At 43.9% G+C, this 21,576-nt stretch overlaps 2 long non-coding RNA genes across 2 annotated transcripts; one reads left to right on the forward strand and one right to left on the reverse strand.

Moving 5' to 3' along the window:
* The first annotated feature begins 1,122 nt into the window (after positions 1 to 1,122).
* LOC138950158 (uncharacterized) lies at positions 1,123 to 17,405 on the forward strand. Its single transcript, XR_011450532.1, has 3 exons — positions 1,123 to 1,315; positions 10,438 to 10,508; positions 14,691 to 17,405. It is a non-coding gene; the product is annotated as an uncharacterized lncRNA (long non-coding RNA).
* Positions 17,406 to 18,739: 1,334 nt separating this feature from the next.
* Positions 18,740 to 19,090, reverse strand: LOC138950159 (uncharacterized). Its single transcript, XR_011450533.1, has 2 exons — positions 18,971 to 19,090; positions 18,740 to 18,902 (listed from the first exon to the last, which is right to left on the reverse strand). It is a non-coding gene; the product is annotated as an uncharacterized lncRNA (long non-coding RNA).
* Between the last annotated feature and the right edge of the window lie 2,486 nt (positions 19,091 to 21,576).

Below are 21,576 nucleotides of genomic sequence, written 5' to 3' on the forward strand. Positions count from 1 at the left end.
TGACCAGCACGGTAAGCAGACTAATATTTATTTTCAAGGCTGTTGACTGCAAGATGATCTAGCAACTGTCCAAGTACTATGCGCTCGAGGAGCTTTGACAAGAAAGGCAGGTTTGAGACTGGCCGATAGTTTTTGAGTTGGTTTGGGACCAAGTTGGCTTTTTTAAGCAATGGTTTGACAAGGGCTGTCTTAAATTCTGACGAAAAAAACGCCAGACTTCAAACTGGTTTTCAGAATAGAACTAATGGTGGGGACAAGAAGGTCAGCATGTTCATAGAGAAGAGATGTAGGCATTGGGTCAAGTTCACATGCTTTTGGGGAAATACTCCTTAGAGCTTTCAGGACTTCTGCATCTGTCACAAGTGAGAAATCTGTGAGTGGTTTTGTTATGTCAGGTGGTGATGTGTGAATGTGACGGAAAGGTTACGTGTCTAACTTTTCTCTTATAAGCCGAATTATGTTGGGGAAAAAAAGAGAAAGCGTCGGGCAGTTCAGAGGCAGGAATATTTGAAGGCAGGGGTGAAGTAAAGTGAAATGCGCATGAAATACGCAAGCTAGCTAAACAAAACAACGTGTTGTGGGTAGATATTGATTTCGCTTCCTTCACGTATGTTGCACAGTTTACCCTATTGTGATTTTTTGACGATTTTTTAATTAGACACTTCCGTTTTAGTCCAGTCGATTTTGATGGTAACCTTATTTGATCGGCGGTAATGGGACCTCGTAAAAGAAATATTCCATCCCAAAGGTGATCCAGAACGTCCATAAAACTGCCTTAACTGTCTTATTAAGTTTGAATAAAATTACACTGGAATTGGTGCTTTTATTTGGGTGCAAAATTTGTCGCAATAAAGTTTTCAACAAGGTTAAATACAAAATATTGTGTCTTGCCTCAGGGCACTACCAACCTAAACAGTTCACATTGTGTCATTTAATGATACATACAGTGTTGTTAGGGTCACCAGACGTCCTGAATAATTATCTGTGTATCATATGAAGGCATCTACAGTGTCACTAGGAGCAAGATGAATAATTCAAAGTGTTTGCAGCGGATACGGCTGTACTGGTGTTTGGGCATCCAATACATAAATGTGAATGATTCATGTTGTGTGCTGTGCAGACAGCTACAGTGTTGCTGAGGGCACCACACAGATCATCCTGTGGCGGGAGGACCCCACACTGACTGTCACAATCAGCGGCACATATTGTTGGAGATTCCCAGGTGATTTCAATGAAAACCGTTGTAAATACTTCAGAAGTAAAAGAAGAAAATTCATCACCGAAGAGGCAACTGATTATTCAGATCAGATGAAATGTAAGTAATAGTACAACGCAATATTTCTAGTGGTACATGTATCACATATTAAAACACACACACACACACACACACACACACACACACACGCACACACAGACTTTGTACAAGTTTACGCGCGGGCGCATGTATGTGTGGTTGTGGGCGTATGCACTTGCGTAATTGAATGTTTTAAAATTGCTGTGCTCTCTTCACCACTGCATGACTACATTAGCTTTTTCTAGTGGATTGCTGTGTGTTGTTTCTTTTTTAACGGGATATATTACCTGCTATTCAGACTTGGTCGTGTGACAGACCTCGTCGCGATATAACCTTCGTGGTTGAAAACGACGTTAAACACCAAATAAAGGAAAGGTGACAGACATTTTCTTTCACACAAGATTGTCTAACGCCTTTGCACAACTATGACTTTAATATTGTTCGGGAATCTGATTTTTACCTGGCAAACAAAATGTTCAAGGTGGCTGTCAAAGAACTAAAGCAACATAGCAAAGGGAACGTCATCCACTTTGAAACAATGGCAAAGGCCGACAGACAGAAGCTGTACCACAGCATGTACATGTGGAGTTCGAACGATATCTTAGCTTAATATAACGCCACAGTTGATCACCAAAGTTCATTCAAGTTTATGGACCAACCGAAAGCTTGTACAAAACACGATGGGGCTACCCTTCAAATCAATGTAGAAAACATAGCGGACAGCAACATAGTTCTAGCTAATGTCAATTATCTTGTTCCATACACCCTAAGGGTCCACAAAATCATTTTGAATATTTTGACAGGGGAGGGGGGGGGGCACTTCTGGACTCAGCTCATGGACTAAAATAAAACAACAACAAGCACACAAACACCTAAACAAAAAAAGAAAAACAATAGTGTGCACATTCTTGCTACAGAGAGCCTTTTGAATAACCCTATTGCAGACTTGTTTGCAATGTAGAAAACAACCAGTCTTGTATCCGGTGAGGACAAAACAGGAGAACAAACAAATAACAAAACGCGTGAAGCAATGTAAAAAAACCATTTAGTCAACATGCCGGCCTGAAGCTAAACAATCAACAATGAAAACACCTTTGGGCTCAGCTCATGGACTATTTATTTAGACATCAGTCAACCTGAATGTTACACGACACTTGAGATTGCCACAAGTTCTCAAACGTCGTATAGTTGTGTTCTTTTATTCTACGTCGCCCGTCTTCGCAGCAACAGAAAACAACTCGTCAAATTGAGTTCGAGGATTTATTCAGCATTCAATACATACAACTGCACAACGTAGCAGAACTCAAATAGAAGCTTTTTTACATACAAATCGCGCTGGCATATATAGTAAATACTCAATCTCGAGAATATTCCAGACCGAACATGATACAACTACATTATATGCGAACCGCCCATGGACTAGAATGGTGACGTTCTATGTGACGTACATCAAAAGGTGCCGACGCCCTTAATCCGATCGAACGCCACGAACTCACACTAAATCAGCATGGTAAACAACTTGTTTTGACAGGACTAGAAAGTTCACCTGCATTCTCGTCCAAGCATAAATATTGTGTTTACAAAATATAATATCGGTACTTTCCCACAAAGTACAAATAAGTCAACTACATGCAACACACAAAACTGAACCAAAGCTCAGCAACGGTAGCGTTTCCTAACATTACCCCCAACACCAGAAGAAATTTACCTAATTTCTTTCAATCATTGAAACGCTACTTGTACACATATTATGTATACATAACAGATTGAAATCCAGGTATGTACATTAGTCTGTTGGAGAATGAACACAGTTTTACTCACATACTCGGCTGAGAAAATCTGCTCCAACATTGTCTGAACCTTTGATCGATTCCACTCGCATATCAAAGTTCTGCAAGTACATCACCCACCTCATGATACGATTATTCACAAACTTCGCAGAGTTCAGGTAGGTGAGGGGTTTGTGATCAGTCTGAAGCACGAATTTCACCCCTTGGAGGTAGAGTTCAAATTTCTTGATTCCCCACACAATGGCTAAACACTCTTTCTCCATGGTCGAGTAGTTCTTCTCGGCTCCTGACAGCTTCTTGCTGGCATAGCTGACCGGAAACGGTTTACCTCCATGTTCTTGCATCAGCATGGCGCCGATCCCTTCGTCCGATGCGTCTGTACGCAAGATGAACTCTTTGGCAGTATCAGGAAGGCGTAGCACCGGGTCTCGTGACATCAGGTCGCGCACGGTCTGGTATGCCTTCTCCTGAGCTGGTCCCCAGAGTATTCGGTTGGGGCATCCTTTTCGGGTCATGTCCGACAAAGGCGCCGTTATGGCGGCGAAGTTTGGAATGAACTCTCTGTAGTACCCAGCCAATCCAAGGAAGGATCGCACCTGCTTCTTGGTTTCAGGACGTGGCGCATTGAGGATCTTGGTAACGTTTTCCAACAAAAGCCCCTTTTGACCTTCCTTCGGTGAATGACCTATGAAGTCAACATTGTCGGTCCCCAAAATGCACTTGCTGGGTCTCACGGTCAGATTAGCTTTTGTCAGGCGGGAAAACAATTCCCTCAAAGTCTCCAGATGCTCCTCAAAGGTCTCCGTGTGGACTAGCAGATCATCCCAGTAGTACACAACATTCTTCATTCCTTTGAGCATTTTTCGCATTCCCCTCTTCAGGGTAGCACCACTGTTCACCATGCCAAAAGGCATCCGCAGGCACTCACGTTCCGTCTGGAGTTGCAAAGGCGGTCTTTGGTATGTCCTCTTCGCGCACAGGAATCTGCCAATATCCCTTGCTGAGATCGATCTTTGAGAAGATCTTACTGCCAGTCAACCGTCGGAACAGATCAGCCGCCGTCGGCATTGGTTCAGGGTCAAACACGGTGATCTTATTCACTTTCCTGAAGTCAATGCATACCCTGTTTGTACCGTCTTTCTTCTTGACAACAACAACGGGAGATGAGTAAGGGGATGATGACTCACGGATGACCCCCATCTTCAACATGCTGTCGATGTCCTTCTTCAAGGATTCCCGAGCCTGAAACGGGATAGGGTATGGTTTTGAGCGAACAGGAACGTCAGATGTGAGGTGGACTTCATGTTCGACCAAGGACGTAGAGCCTGGAACATCAGAGAACCTATGGGTGAAGTCGCCCATAAAATCATGCAGCTCCTTCTGCTGATCTTCTGTCAGGTCAGGTCCTAGCTTGACGTCATCCACTCCCTCTTTCTTGTGGAGGTCTCCCAACTCCAGTAGTTCCTCACCGTCGAACTCGTCTAGTTCGGCTGGTTCTTCCACCATTGCTGCGACCTGTACTGCTTCCGGAGGTCTCTCCACATACAGTTTCAGGAGGTTAGCGTGGTAGATCTTGGACTTCTTGCCGACATTCACCTTGTAGTCGTTGATCCCTACCACGGCCTCAACCTCGTATGGGCCTTTCCACTGCATCAGTAGTTTGTTGTGATCAGTGGGAAGCAGTATCAGCACTTTGTTACCTGGTGTAAACTTCCTGTTTACGGCTTTGCGGTCGTAGTAGTGCTTTCCACTATCCTGAGACTTTCTCAAGTTTTCTCTCGCAATCTCGAGAGTCTCCTCCAGTTTCTCTCGCAACTCGAACACGTACTGGTAACTGTTCTTCACTTCAGGTGTGTCCACATCTTTCGTCCACGATTCCTTTAGTATCTGCATCGGGCCTCTCACGGTCCGCCCGTACATCAGCTCGAACGGGGAGAATCCAGTGGACTCTTGTGGCATCTCCCTGTATGCAAACAGCAAGGCATTGATGTAGCGATGCCACTGCCTTGGCTGCTCACTGCATAGTTTCTTCAGCGTGGACTTCAGCGTCGCATTGAATTTTTCGACCAGCCCATTGCACATCGGGTGATAGGGTGTCGTAGTCAAGTGACGAATGCTCAGCAGCCTGTTGACCTCTTCCATGCATTCAGAGACAAACTGTGTCCCCAGGTCTGTGAGGATCTCTTCAGGAACCCCAATTCTGCTGAAAATGTCCACAAGTGCCTCGGCAACAGTCTCGGTGTCAATTTTCTTCAGAGGCACGGCTTCTGGGTACCTGGTTGCATAGTCTACCAGGGTCAGTACCCAACGATGACCCGCTTCACTTGGCGGTTTGATCTCGCCGATGAGGTCAATGGCCACCCTCTTGAAAGGTCGGTCGATCAAAGGCATCTTCTGCAACGGCACTTTCGGGACCCTTCCTCGAGGTATGGTTTTCTGGCAAATATCGCACAATCGGCAGAATCGAGTCACATCTGCATGCAGTCCTGGCCAGTAAAACGCAGCCTGGATTCTGTCCGATGTCTTCTTGACCCCCAGGTGACCTCCCATAATAGAGTCGTGGGCCACCTCCATCACCTGGCGCCTAAGTGGTTGAGGCACCAGAACTTGACGTAATGGCTTCCCACCGTTGACTCTCGCGTGCTGGAACACTCTGTACAGGATCTTGGCCTTCACCTCAAAGTGCACAGTGCCTTCGCCCTTAGTCATCTCCTTGACAGGACGACTCCTGTACTTTGTCAAGGTCAAATCAGCTTCCTGTAGCTGAATCAGCCGATCCCTGTCCACGACAGCAGTTGCAGAACTGTTGGTGACCCTGAGTGGCGTAGTTGTTTTGTCTTTCTTCGCCTGGGCTCTGGTCGTCACAGCGCTTACAACCTGCGGCTGGTCGCGGCGATGCACAGTTGCTCTGTCATCTCGTAACAGTTCGCTGATATCTTCATTCGCGAATGGCAGTGGGTCTTCCTCCTCAGCAGCAGGCTGAGCTGAGCCCATTCTCCATTCGAAATCAGGGTCATCAGGACGTCTCGCACCCCCAATGTTCCCAATTAGTAGATCGTACAAGGGCTTCTTCAGGCAGACGGCCTCAACTTCTCCGGTGAAGTATGGAGTATCTATCTGGATCTTTGCCACTGGTGCCTTCACGCATTTGCTGTCAGCCATGAGCGTCCACTTGAAGTCACCAGTGAACTTCTCTGTTGGCACCAGATCCTCTTTGACGATGACCCCATTGCAGCCCGAATCTCTGAGAACAGTGACTTCCTGCTTCTCAACAAATCCCTTCGACACGGGCATGTTCGACACTGACACAGCTGCGCTGGCGACAACAGAGATTGACTTGCCATTGGCGAGTAGAAGCTGGCCATCAGATATACATTCTTCCACGTCCGATGGTGTAGCCACTTGCTCGGCAGCCCTTGGAAGTATGACGCTGCTCGCACATACTTGTTGGTTCGAGCCACTCGTTTGCCTCTTGTTGTCGTAATATCTCCGTCGATGTTCTTGCGCTTTGTCATTGACATGTCCGTTATTTTTCTTTTGGGGACAGTTGGCGACTCGGTGACCCTTGGCATTGCAATGGAAACACGTTATGTTCTGCCCTTCATTGGATGATGGTGCGGACTCAGTTTGTCCCTTGGCAGGTTGGTTTCCCTGGTTCCCGCTCTTCTGGAAAGGTTTCGATGACTTTGACGTCCCCAGGGTCCTTCCATGAGCAATGAGATAACGCTCAGCAGCATCAGTAATATCCTTCAAACCCCGCAGTTTTTGCTCTTCCAAGCGGGTCGCCAGGTCCTTCGGGCAGGCATTAAGGAACTGCTCCTTCACGATCAAGTCCCGCAGACTCTCGTATGACTGCTCTTCACCTGATAACTCCACCCACTTCTGCAGGTATGACGACAGGCGCTCCACAAACTGGCTCGGTGTCTCTCCAGACAATGGCTGGCATTCGCGGAAGCGTTGACGGTAGCCCCTTTCAGTGAAGTTGTAGCAACGCAACAGAGCTTCCTTCAGTACATCATAGTCTCTGGCGTCATCGTTTGAGAGTCTAGTGTAGACCTCAAGTGCTGCCCCAGTCAAATGTGCGCTGAGTTGAATCGCCCAGTCGTCGCGCTGCCATCTAGCACTCTCAGCGAACCTCTCGAATCTTGCAAGGTAGCAGTCGATCTGGTCCTTCCCGTCAGCGAATGCTGGAAGTTTCGGTGCCCTGTGTAGCATTTGCTGCTGGTTATCTCTTTGGCGTGGTGCCGCGTGCTCATTTTGAACACGCACCATTTCTGTCTGAAGCTCTAAGCGCTTGGTCTCCATTTCTATCTGGAGCTCTACGCGTTTCAGCTCCATTTTCCTTTCTTCACGCTGTGCTTCTCTTTCTCTTTCTTCACGCTCACGCTGCGCTTGTCGTTCTTCACGCTCACGCTGCGCTTGTCTTTCTTCACGATGCGCTTGTCTTTCTTTTTCTTCTCGCTCACGCTGCGCTTGTCTTTCTTTTTCTTCTCGCTCACGCTGCGCTTGTCTTTCTTCACGCTGCGCCAGCAGTCGTGTCTGGGACTCGACGAACTCCGTCAACTGCTTGCCTTTTAGTCCCAAATCAATTCCTTTTGCCCAGAACTCAGCCATTCTGGTCTTTTCCGGTGCGTTCGTCTGTATTCTTTCACAGCCCCGAACGTAGACGAATGTAGTCTTCTAAAGAACACAGTCTCTACTGCACCTCCGCTGCTTCTCTCGTCGCTGGTCACCTTCGTAGACGCAGGCTGCCACCCTCCTCGTCTAACGTGACGGCGCACTCTGCTCACGATACGTACACGACGTACCTCAGTCGTATTTCGTAGTATTAATGCACTAGCTCCGCGACGAAGTCCGTCTCGTCCAAACGGCAGCTAACCTCTGTAATCCCGATACACTCCGGCGTCGCTCACCGTACCGAGCTGCGGCGATTACCAAACTCTTCACCAGTCACACCGAATCCACGGTTCCGTAGTCTCAATACTGATCCCTCAGGATACACCCGATTGATGGCTACCTCCTGTGACTGTCTTGACTGTCTTTGTTGCTGGAAAACCCTTGGCGTTAAACGTAGATCCTTGGCTTGGCCCCCAATTGTTACACGACACTTGAGATTGCCACAAGTTCTCAAACGTCGTATAGTTGTGTTCTTTTATTCTACGTCGCCCGTCTTCGCAGCAACAGAAAACAACTCGTCAAATTGAGTTCGAGGATTTATTCAGCATTCAATACATACAACTGCACAACGTAGCAGAACTCAAATAGAAGCTTTTTTACATACAAATCGCGCTGGCATATATAGTAAATACTCAATCTGGAGAATATTCCAGACCGAACATGATACAACTACATTATATGCGAACCGCCCATGGACTAGAATGGTGACGTTCTTTGTGACGTACATCAAAAGGTGCCGACGCCCTTAATCCGATCGAACGCCACGAACTCACACTAAATCAGCATGGTAAACAACTTGTTTTGACAGGACTAGAAAGTTCACCTGCATTCTCGTCCAAGCATAAATATTGTGTTTACAAAATATAATATCGGTACTTTCCCACAAAGTACAAATAAGTCAACTACATGCAACACACAAAACTGAACCAAAGCTCAGCAACGGTAGCGTTTCCTAACACTGAATATATACGTAGCAAATGAATATTTCCCGCAGTGGGGCACTGCGGTTATGAAATTAAAGGCCCCTCCTGTTTTTGGAACCGCAGGAGCTTTCTAGTTTGCTGTTAGGTAGATTTTTGGTTCCTCTTTCCTGTCATGCTCTCTTTTTCTTCATGAATTCTTTTCTTTTTTCTGCCTTCTTGCTCATTCACCTGTATTTTTTCCAAAAATCTCTTCTCTTGCCGCTTGTCTCGCGATTCATGTATAGTTTAATCTGTTTGTGTTCTGATGTAAGTCCAGCAGTAGATAGGTTTAGCCTATTTTAACATACTGGAAACTGGTAATCTTCCAGTTGGTATTAATTTAGTTTTACTAAAGCCTGCTGGGACACAAGTAATGGGTTAGTGCATTTGTAAACAGGAATCGCTTGACAAGTGGCCCCCTTCATCCCCCCTTCCTCGTCCTGATATGGCTCTGCGTAGTCGGCTGGACTTTAAGCAACAAATAAACAAACAAACAAACAAAAATGAATATTGCGTCGACTTGTGCACTCCAACAAAGCTATCATTTCCGTGTCATTTTATGCAAACTTGCTGCGCCATTTAGGACACTCAACTTGGCTATTCGGCACACTTTTCAGATAAAGTATATATTTTTCAGGGTTCAGGTAACTGGGTTACAATCAAATAAATGTACCCCACAAATCGAGTTGCAAAAGGTACAAGTTAAAAGGTCAACCAAATATTCAGATTTGGTACAACGCAGCAAATGTTTCTTATGGGGAAGTCAAATCAATTATCTTTCCAGAACAGATTGTTTTTTTACAGCTGTCTTTTTTATTTCTTCTGTAATGGTATTCCTACTGATAAAGGTGTCGTTTAAATGAGCGGTCCAAACCGGTGTTTTTTGTGTGGATTATGAGGGGTACCATAACAAAAAGCTCCGTATTTTAGAAATAATGCATTGAATTGTTTTTAAACTGTTAATTCCTACATACCAATCGTACTTTGGGTAGCATTTTTGATTTGTTCAGATGTTACGCAAACATAAGTTGTTGTTTTTTTAAACCAGTGACATGTTTGTTGACTTACATCCAAAACATTCATGACTTCGCGTGCACACAGACACATGATTAATACCAGTACTGGCAAACTTTCATGGGAGGAGCAACACTGGCGTTTCTAGTCATATAAACACGATTGCGTTTGTTTTTATGATTGCTGTGCTACAGCATTGCTCAGCCATACTTGATTAAACTGTGTTTTGAAAGGTAAATAGCGGTAACCGCTGGCTCTCAAAAACATCATCAATGTTCCATTTTTCCTTATTTGGTTATTATGGCTGACTATTTTACACCAGTGGTCATACCTTTATGAAACACTGCCAGTACTTATACCAATCATTTGTTTGGAAGCATGCAAAGTCATGGAATTTGTGGATTTAAGTAAAAAAAAAAAACATTTACACAACTACTAGTTCCAAAGACCGTGTTGTTGTTGTTGTTGTTGTTGTTGTTGTTGTTGTTGTTGTTGTTGTTCTTCTTCTTCTTCTTCTTCTCCTCCTTCTCCTTCTTTTCCTTCTTGTTCTTGTTCTTGTGCTTGTTCTTCTTCTTCTTCTTCTTCTTTTTCCATCGTCTTGCTATTACTGTGACGTTTGGTGTCGACCATCTAAATACGAGACCACTGAGAATTCACATTTGTCGCTGATGACCACTCACATTCATTGCTCTGTGTGCAGATCTAGAACAATGGCAGCTGCAGAAGTTTGAGGATGAGCAAGCCCTGTATGCGCTGAGTGATGACACACACGTAAGAAAAAAGCCAACAATTCTAGTGTCATGCTTATTAATTTTCTTCAGGTAATTCCCCTAACGGTTATTCTTAATAATGATCCTATTAAAACGATCTGCTTAGACTGATGTTAGTATGAAGCCAGTACAATTTTAAACTTGCCCCAGTTGAAGGAAACATATGCATTCACCGCCAGAGTATAGTTTCATTAGCTACAATACTGAACTCCAAAAGAAACGCAAGTTAAGAGTTATTTAAGGTTTTGTTAAAATTCATGCACTAAAGGTGGGTTTCAGGTGAAAATTCTGCACGAGCATGAGTTAGCATAGTGTCCTGCACGTAGCCTGTGAAAATCACGTGTGCAGCGCCCAGAGTCCGCTCTCTGCAGCGTGCTGAAGATTGAGACTGTTTTTCGCTCGCGCAGCCCACACAAAAGCTGCCAGACCTGATTTTTTTCGTTAACAGTACTCAGCTCACACAAGGAACAAAAACCTGTCTCCGTCCACTGTCCGAAATCAGCCATTTGTACAGTAGAAGCATGCCAAGACTGAGCGCCATTGACCGGGAGAGAGCAATCGGGCGATTGCAAGCTGGAAATCGCCCAACTGCCATTGCAAATGTCATGGGCGTGGCAACCTCGACCATCTGTCGTCTGTGGACCCGATTCCAAGCCGGCGGCAGCACCCGGGATGGCGCTAGAAGCGGACGACCTCGTGTGACTACTGCTCGCTAGGACCGGGTCATCTACCGTCAGCACCTACGCCAACCGTTCCTCCCGGCTACAGAATCCTCCAGGAACACCGCCAACCGCCTGGTGCGCTCCATGAGAGACAGATGTCAGGCCCTTGTCAACGCCAATGGGGGACACACGCGTTACTGAGCCTGGCGATGAGAACTTTCTTTCGGTAACGTTTTTTTTGTTAGTGACAATCAAAGAACATTGCCCCAAGATGCTTTGTACCAATTTTCGTGAAATTCGTTCGATTATATCTCGTCAAAATGAAATGCCAAAGAATGAGATTCAATTTCTTAATCTTGCGTTTCTTTTGGAGTTCAGTATATATGCAATCTGATAGTCCTACTGTCTGTTAATTGGATACTTCAGTAGTTGGCTCTGGATCTACATTCACGTAGCTACCAGATCTGAAAACAGCACAGAACAAACACCAAATGAGTGTCTTTGTTCTGAACATTTTCTCATACAATTTAGACATCAATGACGAATGCTTACAGTAGGAGAACAAATGTTCGGTACTCGGTACCACTCGATTATGTGCATCAACAGGCAGGCACAGACCGTGACTCAGTGAATCACTCAACTGCCGCCATCATGATATAAACAAACTATGTTCGACTGTGACAACCAACGATTTAGTGAAAATGTCAACTTAATCCATAATGACAGAAAGCAAAGTTATTGCTTTGATTAAAAAAGAAACATTTTCAGTTCACGTTTATTCAAATAAAATCAAATATCACTGCCGGATTTAAAGGAATTCGGAGCAAGTGCTGCCAAGCTAAAAAAACAAACGGGAACACAATCATGGTGTCTCGAAGCAGTGACTGTTTGCTGCTGATTGTCCTTGTTGCTCAAGTATCGTCATCTATGAGCGTTGGTGAGCTGAGCTGCCGTTTTGCACCATAAATGACTCAGCTCATCCGGCTTCGGCGTGTTTTTATATCGGAGTGGTCCTTCTCCTAGACTGGTGGCTGTACAGGGCTGTCGAGTCCAGTCTACCCGGCTATTTGACCATAGCTGGCTGGTTTGCTTATCTGAGGTGATCTTCCCCAGGGTTAGAGCTTTTAATGCGGCTCTTGATCACATTGTGCTCCTGTCATTGGACACCTGGGTTATTTCTTGAGTGACCCCACTATCCGCCACCTGTGGACGCGCCTGGTTGGGGGTGGTCGCCCCTACTTTTCCAGGGTATTGTCATCTGAATACTGCTACTCAACCTCAGGCTCAGATGAACACGCAGCGCTGATATATTAGCTTGTGAGATTACCGACTGTCATTCGCGAAAGTTTGCAACAGTGGCAAAAAGAGCAGAGGCACATACCAGAAATATGTCAGGAAAACAAAAGTCATAATAAGCAAAGTATTGATTATTTTTAAAATCAGTCAACATGCCCCAATAAGTCAGTCAAGAAACTGTTTGTGTTGTTATTTTGAGTGCATAAAAAGGCTTGACTGTACAAAAATTAAATATGAATGTCTATGGTGAGTCATCCTAAGATATATCAGGATGGTCAAGGGAGTTAACTGGTAAGCACACACACTTGTTCACACACACACACACACACACACACACACACACACACACACACACACACACACACACACACACACAGACACACACACACACACACACACACACACACACACACACACACACACACACACACACACACACACAGACACACACACACACAGACACACACACACACACACACACACACACACACACACACACAGACACACACACACACACACACACACACACACACACACACACACACACACACACACACACACACAGACACACACACACACAGACACACACACACACACACACACACACACACACACACACACACACACAGACACACACACACACACACACACACACACACACACACACACACTCACACACACACACACACACACACACACACACACACACACAGACACACACACACACACACACACACACACACACACACACACACACACACACACACACACACACACACACACACACACACTCACACACACACACACACACACACACACACACACACACACACACACACACAGAGACACACACACACACACACACACACACACACACACACACACACACACACACAGACACACACACACACAGACACACACACACACACACACACACACACACAGACACACACACACACACACACACACACACAGACACACACACACACACACACACACACACACACAGACACACACACACACACACACACACACACACACACACACACACACAGACACACACACACACAGACACACACACACACACACACACACACACACACACACACACACAGACACACACACACACACACACACACACACACACACACAGACACACACACATACACACACATACACACACACACACACACACACACACACACACAGACACACACACACACAGACACACACACACACACACACACACACACACACACAGACACACACACACACACACACACACACACACACACACACACACACACTCACACACACACACACACACACACACACACACACACACAGACACACACACACACACACACACACACACACACAGACACACACACACACACAGACACACACACACACACACACACACACACACACACAGACACACACACACACACACACACACACACACAGACACAGACACACACACACACACACACACACACACACACACACACACACACACACACACAGACACACACACACACACACACACACACACACACACAGACACACACACACACACACACACACACACACACACACACACACACACACACACACACATGCACACACACACACACACACACACACAGACACACACACACACACAGACACACACACACACACACACACACACACAGACACACACACAGACACACACACACACACACACACCCACACAGACACACACACACAGACACACACACACACACACACACACACACACACGCACGCACACACACACACACACACACACACACACACACACACACACACACACACGCACATGCACACACACACATACACACACACACACACACGTATCAGGGGCGGATCAGTTGCTTTGTAAGGGGGGGGGGCACTTTGAATCGAAAGTGAATGTGATGGGCGCGAAGCGCCCGAATTTGCTAGGGGGGTCCGGGGGCATGCCCCCCCGGAAATTTGTTTTTGCCCAAAGAAGCAAAATGGTACCATCTGGTGCCATTTGAACTTAGAAATGGTCGTAGAATCAGCATAGAAAAATCTTTTTTTTTCTTATTCTTTTATTTTCTTTTTTTTTCTTTTTTTTTCGGGAGGGGGGGCGGCACGTGCCCCCTGTGCCCCCCCCCCCCCCCCCCCTCGTCCGCCCCTGCGTATGCATATTCGTGTAAATTAAACATTGGTTGCAGGCTGACACTCCCGCCTGGGCGACTCGGCTGTTTGCATCCATTGACCACAAGAGAGAGGCAATCAACTCAGCCGGGGAAGACACTCCTCCTGCCTGGGCGACTCAGATGTTTGCATCCATTGACCACAAGAGAGAGGCAATCAACTCAGCCGGGGAAGACACTCCTCCTGCCTGGGCGACTCAGATGTTTGACTCCATTGAACAGATAAAGGCAGCACTGAGGACCCAGTACCGCCCATCACTCGTGCTGACAGCTCAGGGGAAGCCACCACTGTAGATACACAAGGGACAAGCAGTTCAGTAGTCCTCTGGACGCTGCACACGTCGTCCTTGTGAAGGAAATCAAACGGCTAACAACTGAGTCAGGCCGAGTTAGCATTTGTGTCCTTCACGATCCACGAAAGCCAACGAGATACACGTGGAATGTGTATTCCACGGAGTAAACAGAGCTCACAAACCAGCGAACAGTTAACTTTGTGAATCGTAGCTAGAGTAGTAGCACACTTGACGACTGTCCATCGAAGAGAAAGGTCTCGATAGCGATGTAATCGCGCGGGAGGAGAAAATGCCCGGAGAGAATGCAGGAAAAGGTTCCAGCCCTTAATACTTGTGTTTCTTGAGACGCGATAGTCAAAGCACTTTAACAGGTAACTTTAATAGGCATTAGGATATCGGTAGTTTGTGTATCGCGTAAGCTGAACCGATTTACATTGCAGAAACTAGTTCGTAGAGGACAGATTGTAAAAACAATATGTCCGCTCTTCATGTTTGTGCAGTGCGTCCAGTAACCTGTCCATGAGAGGAGGATTGCGGCCAGATGCCGGGTAAGAAGAATCATCTGAGAAGCCGCCGAATATCTTATTTCTCTGGACCAGTTTAGCTGATGGTTCAGCTTACGCGATCCTCGAATTTATCCGCTTTGCCAAAATAAAGTTATAATGGCTCCAACTATACTTAACACTAATCGTTCAATCAAAAGTAAAACAGCACAAATCCAAAACTACGACCTCTCGCTACGAAAATCACAGGAGTCTGATCTACCCACGCTACATCTCATTCTTTCGCGCGCGCGCATCCGTTTAAACAATCAACCAATCAGAAACCAACCTCCATACACACCTACAATTAGCTACAACTGGCGGGAGACACAACTTGGGACAGGGGGAGATAATCAAACAGGGACAGATAGAAGGACAAAGAAATGACCGAGAATTATTTCATCTTTGGCGACTAAGTGTATCTTGTCACACTGTATTTATGACTTTTCATAGAAGTTTTCAGTTTAATTCTAGTAATCTGTTGTACTCAGAAACATTGCAGTGAAGTATTACGTACCACTGTGAACAGTAGTGACATTCCTGCGATCATCGTAATTAGTTATTTTTGTATTCAGATTAACTGTTCTTATGATTCTTTGTTTTCAGTTCTTATCTAGCAAGGTGTCTAAAACAAACAAGATGTACCTTATTGTGCCAACAAAGCTACTTGTGGGGCTCGTCATGTTCTGCAGTGTTATGCACGTGTTTTGCTTCATATAAGTAGTCCCTGATTGTACAATGTGCGCCTAAAGGGAGTCTGTCCTAATATTCAATTGTATGAAACAGTTTTCTCTAGCTTTAGAAATTCTTCAATGATTTTTATTGATTCTGTGGCGTCATATTTAACATTTACGTAAGATTTCGTTGATTCTTTTTTGTTGATCTGTATTTTTGACGTGTTTTTTTTATAAATAATAACCTAAAACTGAAATTGTACTTGCAAAAGCAACAGCGTTATTCCAGTTTTAAAAACCATACCCCCATTCTTGAGGACATAACCAGTCGCCTACATTGCATCATTCAATGACAGAATCACACATAAAAGCTACCGTTTCAAGAAATTGAATTATCCAAACCTAGCACATAAAATCTTAAACTTACCAAAAACAAACGATTTAATAGGATTCTTTTTAATAATTTTTCGTTCAGATCAAGGACTATAGGTCATGAACTGTTTTCTATTTTTTTCTACCTGAATCACAGTACAACATTACTTCTGCATTTGCCTACAAATGTGAAGGACAGCAGTGTGTATGTACTTGTCATTCTCTTTGAGTTGTGTGTTCATATATTCGTGTCAAGGGACATGATTTATTTTAGATGTTTTCAGTTCCGTTCAAGTGAGGTGCTCGCATCCAAAACCCCATTGCATTGCTTCTGCCAGCTAAACGTAGCAGTAGTTTTTATGTGTTGATAATTATACCGTTTGAGCTTTGCATAATATGCATTCATATTCAATCTTCTCATCATTTTTCGTTGATTTATTTCTTTTGGTTTCTAGCATGTTGTCTGAAACTAAAATTGAAAGTAATGGTTTTCGATTTGTTTTGTATTCAAGTGACCTGTTGTAATGGTTTGTCAGTTCTTTTGTAGCATGGTGTTCTGAACTAAAACTCGCAGTGACTGCGTAAGGATTGTTCTTAATTATATGAACGGTATTTTGTGCAAGCATGTTATGGATTTTGATTGTGTGTCTGCGCCTATAATCGTCTGTACTGGGTTTCCATTCATTACTAGCAAGGCGTCTGTACTGGGTATCCATTCATTACTAGCAAGGCGTCTGTACTGGGTATCCATTCATTACTAGCAAGGCGTCTGTACTGGGTATCCATTCATTACTAGCAAGGCGTCTGTATTGGGTATCCATTCATTTCTAGCCAGGCGTCTGTACTGGGTATCCATTCATTACTAGCCAGGCGTCTGTACTGGGTATCCATTCATTTCTAGCAAGGCGTCTGTACTGGGTATTCATTCATTTCTAGCCAGGCGTCTGTACTGGGTATCCATGCAATACTAGCAAGGCGTCTGTACTGGGTATCCATTCATTACTAGCAAGGCGTCTGTACTGGGTATCCATTCATTTCTAGCCAGGCGTCTGTACTGGGTATCCATTCATTACTAGCAAGGCGTCTGTACTGGGTATCCATTCATTTCTAGCAAGGCGTCTGTACTGGGTATTCATTCATTTCTAGCCAGGCGTCTGTACTGGGTATCCATTCATTACTAGCAAGGCGTCTGTACTGGGTATCCATTCATTTCTAGCAAGGCGTCTGTACTGGGTATCCATTCATTACTAGCAAGGCGTCTGTACTGGGTATCCATTCATTACTAGCAAGGCGTCTGTACTGGGTATCCATTCATTACTAGCAAGGCGTCTGTACTGGGTATCCATTCATTGCTAGCAAGGCGTCTGTACTTGGTATCCATTCATTACTAGCAAGGCATCTGTACTTGGTATCTATTCATTACTAGCAAGGCGTCTGTCAGTAAACTCCACACAACAATGTTACTTATGGATTTTCCTTTTACTGTGAACCAGAGTAGTTTTTTTCTGTTTGATTGTATTTAATCACCTGGGCAAGTCGTAGCAACGAGCAGTGTTAGACTGCATGGACAGCTGACAACCATAAACGAATTTGTCATAAAGAAAATGTATCAATTTCTTAAAGCTATTTAGGCCAGAACTTTGAAACGTTACACACTTCTTTGCTTGTATCAAATCCCGGTATGACCTAAGCCTGGTTAGCCAAAATCATGGATCATGTTCATCAAACAGTTTTATTGTTTAAGTAGTGGTGCTTTCAATGCTGCCAACACATACGCAGAAAAGTATAACATATATTAATATGTTTTCACCCACCAATCATTTTAATGTATGTATGCTTTGTTTGTGTTTATTGTTTTTCTTGATATTAGTCTTTGGTTTAGAGGATAGGTGTAGTGCTTTTTGTGGATTGGCTATCTCAATTGAACAAGAAGTGTTCATTCGCTAATCGTGTTTTGCAAGGGTCTGAAGTGTCTTCATGTGTTTGCGTAGACAGTTGTCAGCTCTATTCTCGCAAGATGTCTTTGGCTCAAACAATCACTTTAGATTTGTAATCCTCATGTTGTCTAACAGACGTGGTGGAAGTAAGCAAATTCGAGTAGCATAGACCACTCCACAACTTTTTTTGCAGAGCTGCATCCGAGGACTGTGAAGATGTTGTTTTCACTTGTTTCTTTGTTTCTATTGTTAACCTCTTTTCTTCTTTTGTTTTCTTCTGCCATCCTGTGTCTAACATGTTGCACATAAAGAAGGAACATGTACGTGGAATATACAAACTCACTTTTTTCATATCTCTTTCTATAAAACTGTACTTGCTACATCCAAATACCTTCCTGACTTGTTGTATAACCTAGCCATCTGCCCTTCCTGACTTGTTATATAACCTGGCCATCTGCCCTTCCTGACTTGTTGTATAACCTAGCCATCTGCCCTTAACAGATGATCTGTTGTTTTGCGTTTGACTAGCTGTGTCTTTTCCATGCTAAGAATTTGTTTTTTTATTTTTCTCCCCGTCATCAATATATTTAATGTGGAACCTTGTTTTTGGTACTGTTGTTGTTCCTGTATCCAAAACATTGCTAAATCCTCTTCAACTATCTCTTTCTTCAACAACAATTCTTCATCTTTTTATGTAAGCACTATCCACTTTAAAATTATAATTCAATAATGCGTTTTCTGACTTTCTATCTTTTTTTCTTTGTTCTCTTTTTTGTTTGTTCTTCGTTCCTTCTTTTGTCCTTTCTTCCTTTCTTCCTTTCTTCCTTTCTTCCTTTCTTACTGGTTTTAAACTGGCACAGTATCATAAGCTCGCTTCACTGCTTCTATTTTATCTGTGCATGTTTCTTGCCCTTGTCGATACTTGTAACCAGAAATCATGAATTCATTTTACTGTGGATGATTGTAACCAGACATCATGAATTCATTTTACTTTTAATACTTGTAACCAGAAATGACGAATCCATTTTACTTTTAATACTTGTAACCAGAAATCATGAATTCATTTTACTTTTAATACTTGTAACCAGAAATGACGAATCCATTTTACTTTAATACTTGTAACCAGAAATCATGAATCCATTTTACTTTTAATACTTGTAACCAGAAATGACGAACCCATTTTACTTTTAATACTTGTAACCAGAAATCATGAATCCATTTTCCTTTTAATACCGTAAAATCCCTAGCAAACGCCCCCCCCCCCCCCACCTCCCCCCTCCGCACATTTCGGGTAACAGTAGTAGGTGGGCGTTTGCTAGGTATACACCCCTTTGCAAGATAAAGTGTCATCACATTTTCACGAGAAAAAAAGTGATACAACCATGAGATTTATGCAATGTTAAAGAAAAATAAACACAGGGTTTGTTTACACAAATAAAAATCAACATTCTGTGATAGAAAAAAAGAAAGAAAAAAAAAGACCACAAGTGACCTTGATTCTTCTAGTTCTCAGAATAACGTCAGCACAAACACAGTTTCTTCTCTTGTTTAGAGATCTGTCCCCCGTTTCTTACAGGCAAAAATAGGCGAGATTGACGAATGGGGCGAGGAAGATCTGTTTCTTGGGCAACTCTCGCCGCGAGGGACGCTAGGATTCTCGCCTCGAACGCTAGGTAGCTTTGGGCTTGCTGGCTTGCTCAGAAAACATGGCGGCCACACTGCTGCCAATCCGGGCCGATTGGCTGTCCATGGCTGTTTATCGACCAGTGCAGACAAACTTTTCGGTATCAACCAAATAGGGTGTTTAATTTTTGCGTAGCTAGCCCATCAAACCGTTTCATACACACTCTCGCCTCCTAACCCCGAGAGCGGCTAGCCGAAAGAATATCTCGCCTGAAAGAAACACGCGTCAGGTAGGGTTGATGATCGTGGGCTCATTCTAGTCCTTCGAAGTCACTCAATAAAAGACGTCACTGAACGACGTAACTTAAAGACATGACGTAATGTTATTCATCACCCCGCCCCACCCCCAACCCCCACCCCCACCCCCCACCCCCCGAAAAAAGGCGAACCATCGAACTGTGTGCACAAAACGTAGATAAAGGAGGCCGACTGTCTTTAATTTAAAACTTTTTTTTAAACCGGGGTGGGCGTTTGCTACCCCTATGCACAACTTTTGGGCAAAATTGGGGGTGGGCGTTTGCTAGATACTGGGCGTTTGCTAGGGATTTTACGGTACTTGTAACCAGAAATGACGAATCCATTTTACTGTTGATACTTGTAACCAGAAATCATGAATCCATTCTACTGTTGATACTTGTAATCAGAAATCATGAATCTATTTTACTGTTGATAATTGTAACCAGAAATCATGAATTCATTTTACTGTGGATGATTGTATACAGAAATCATGAATCCATTTTACTGTTGATACTTGTAACCAGAAATCATTAATCCATGTTTTCAGCTATGCATGCTAAATCATCGAGTATACAATAAATATATATACAAATACCATTTGGTTTCCTTTTTTCAGAATGTGTGTCCGCGTGTGTAGGTATATGTAAGTGTGTGTGGGAGAGAGAGAGAAAGATAGAAGAAGAAAAAAAGAGAGAAAGAGAAAGTGTGTCCGTGTTGTTACATTTAGTCAAGTTTTGACTAAATGTTTTAACATAGACGGGGAATTGAGACGAGGGTCGTGGTGTATGACAGTATGTATATATATATATATGTGTGTGTGTGTGTGTGTGTGTGTGTGTGTGTGTGTGTGTGTGTGTGTGTGTGTGTGTGTGTGTAGAGCGCTTAGAGCAAGCCTTTTTAACGAAAGTTTTTGATTTAGCGCTATATAAATGTTCTTCTTCTTATTATTCCGAGGAAACTACTGGGCCGATCTTCATGAAACTTTACATAAACATTCTTCCAAAAGATATGCCCTGAACATTTTTTTTATTAATGTCTTGATGACGTCATATCCGGCTTTTAGTAAAATTTGAGGCGGCACTGTCACGCTCTCATTTTTCAACCAAATTGGTTGAAATTGTGGTCAAGTAATCTTGGAGGCTTAAATATTAATTGATGAGTTTGGT

The sequence above is a fragment of the Littorina saxatilis genome, linkage group LG16, assembly GCF_037325665.1.
Source record: "Littorina saxatilis isolate snail1 linkage group LG16, US_GU_Lsax_2.0, whole genome shotgun sequence".
In the NCBI taxonomy this organism is placed as follows: Eukaryota; Metazoa; Mollusca; class Gastropoda; order Littorinimorpha; family Littorinidae; genus Littorina; species Littorina saxatilis.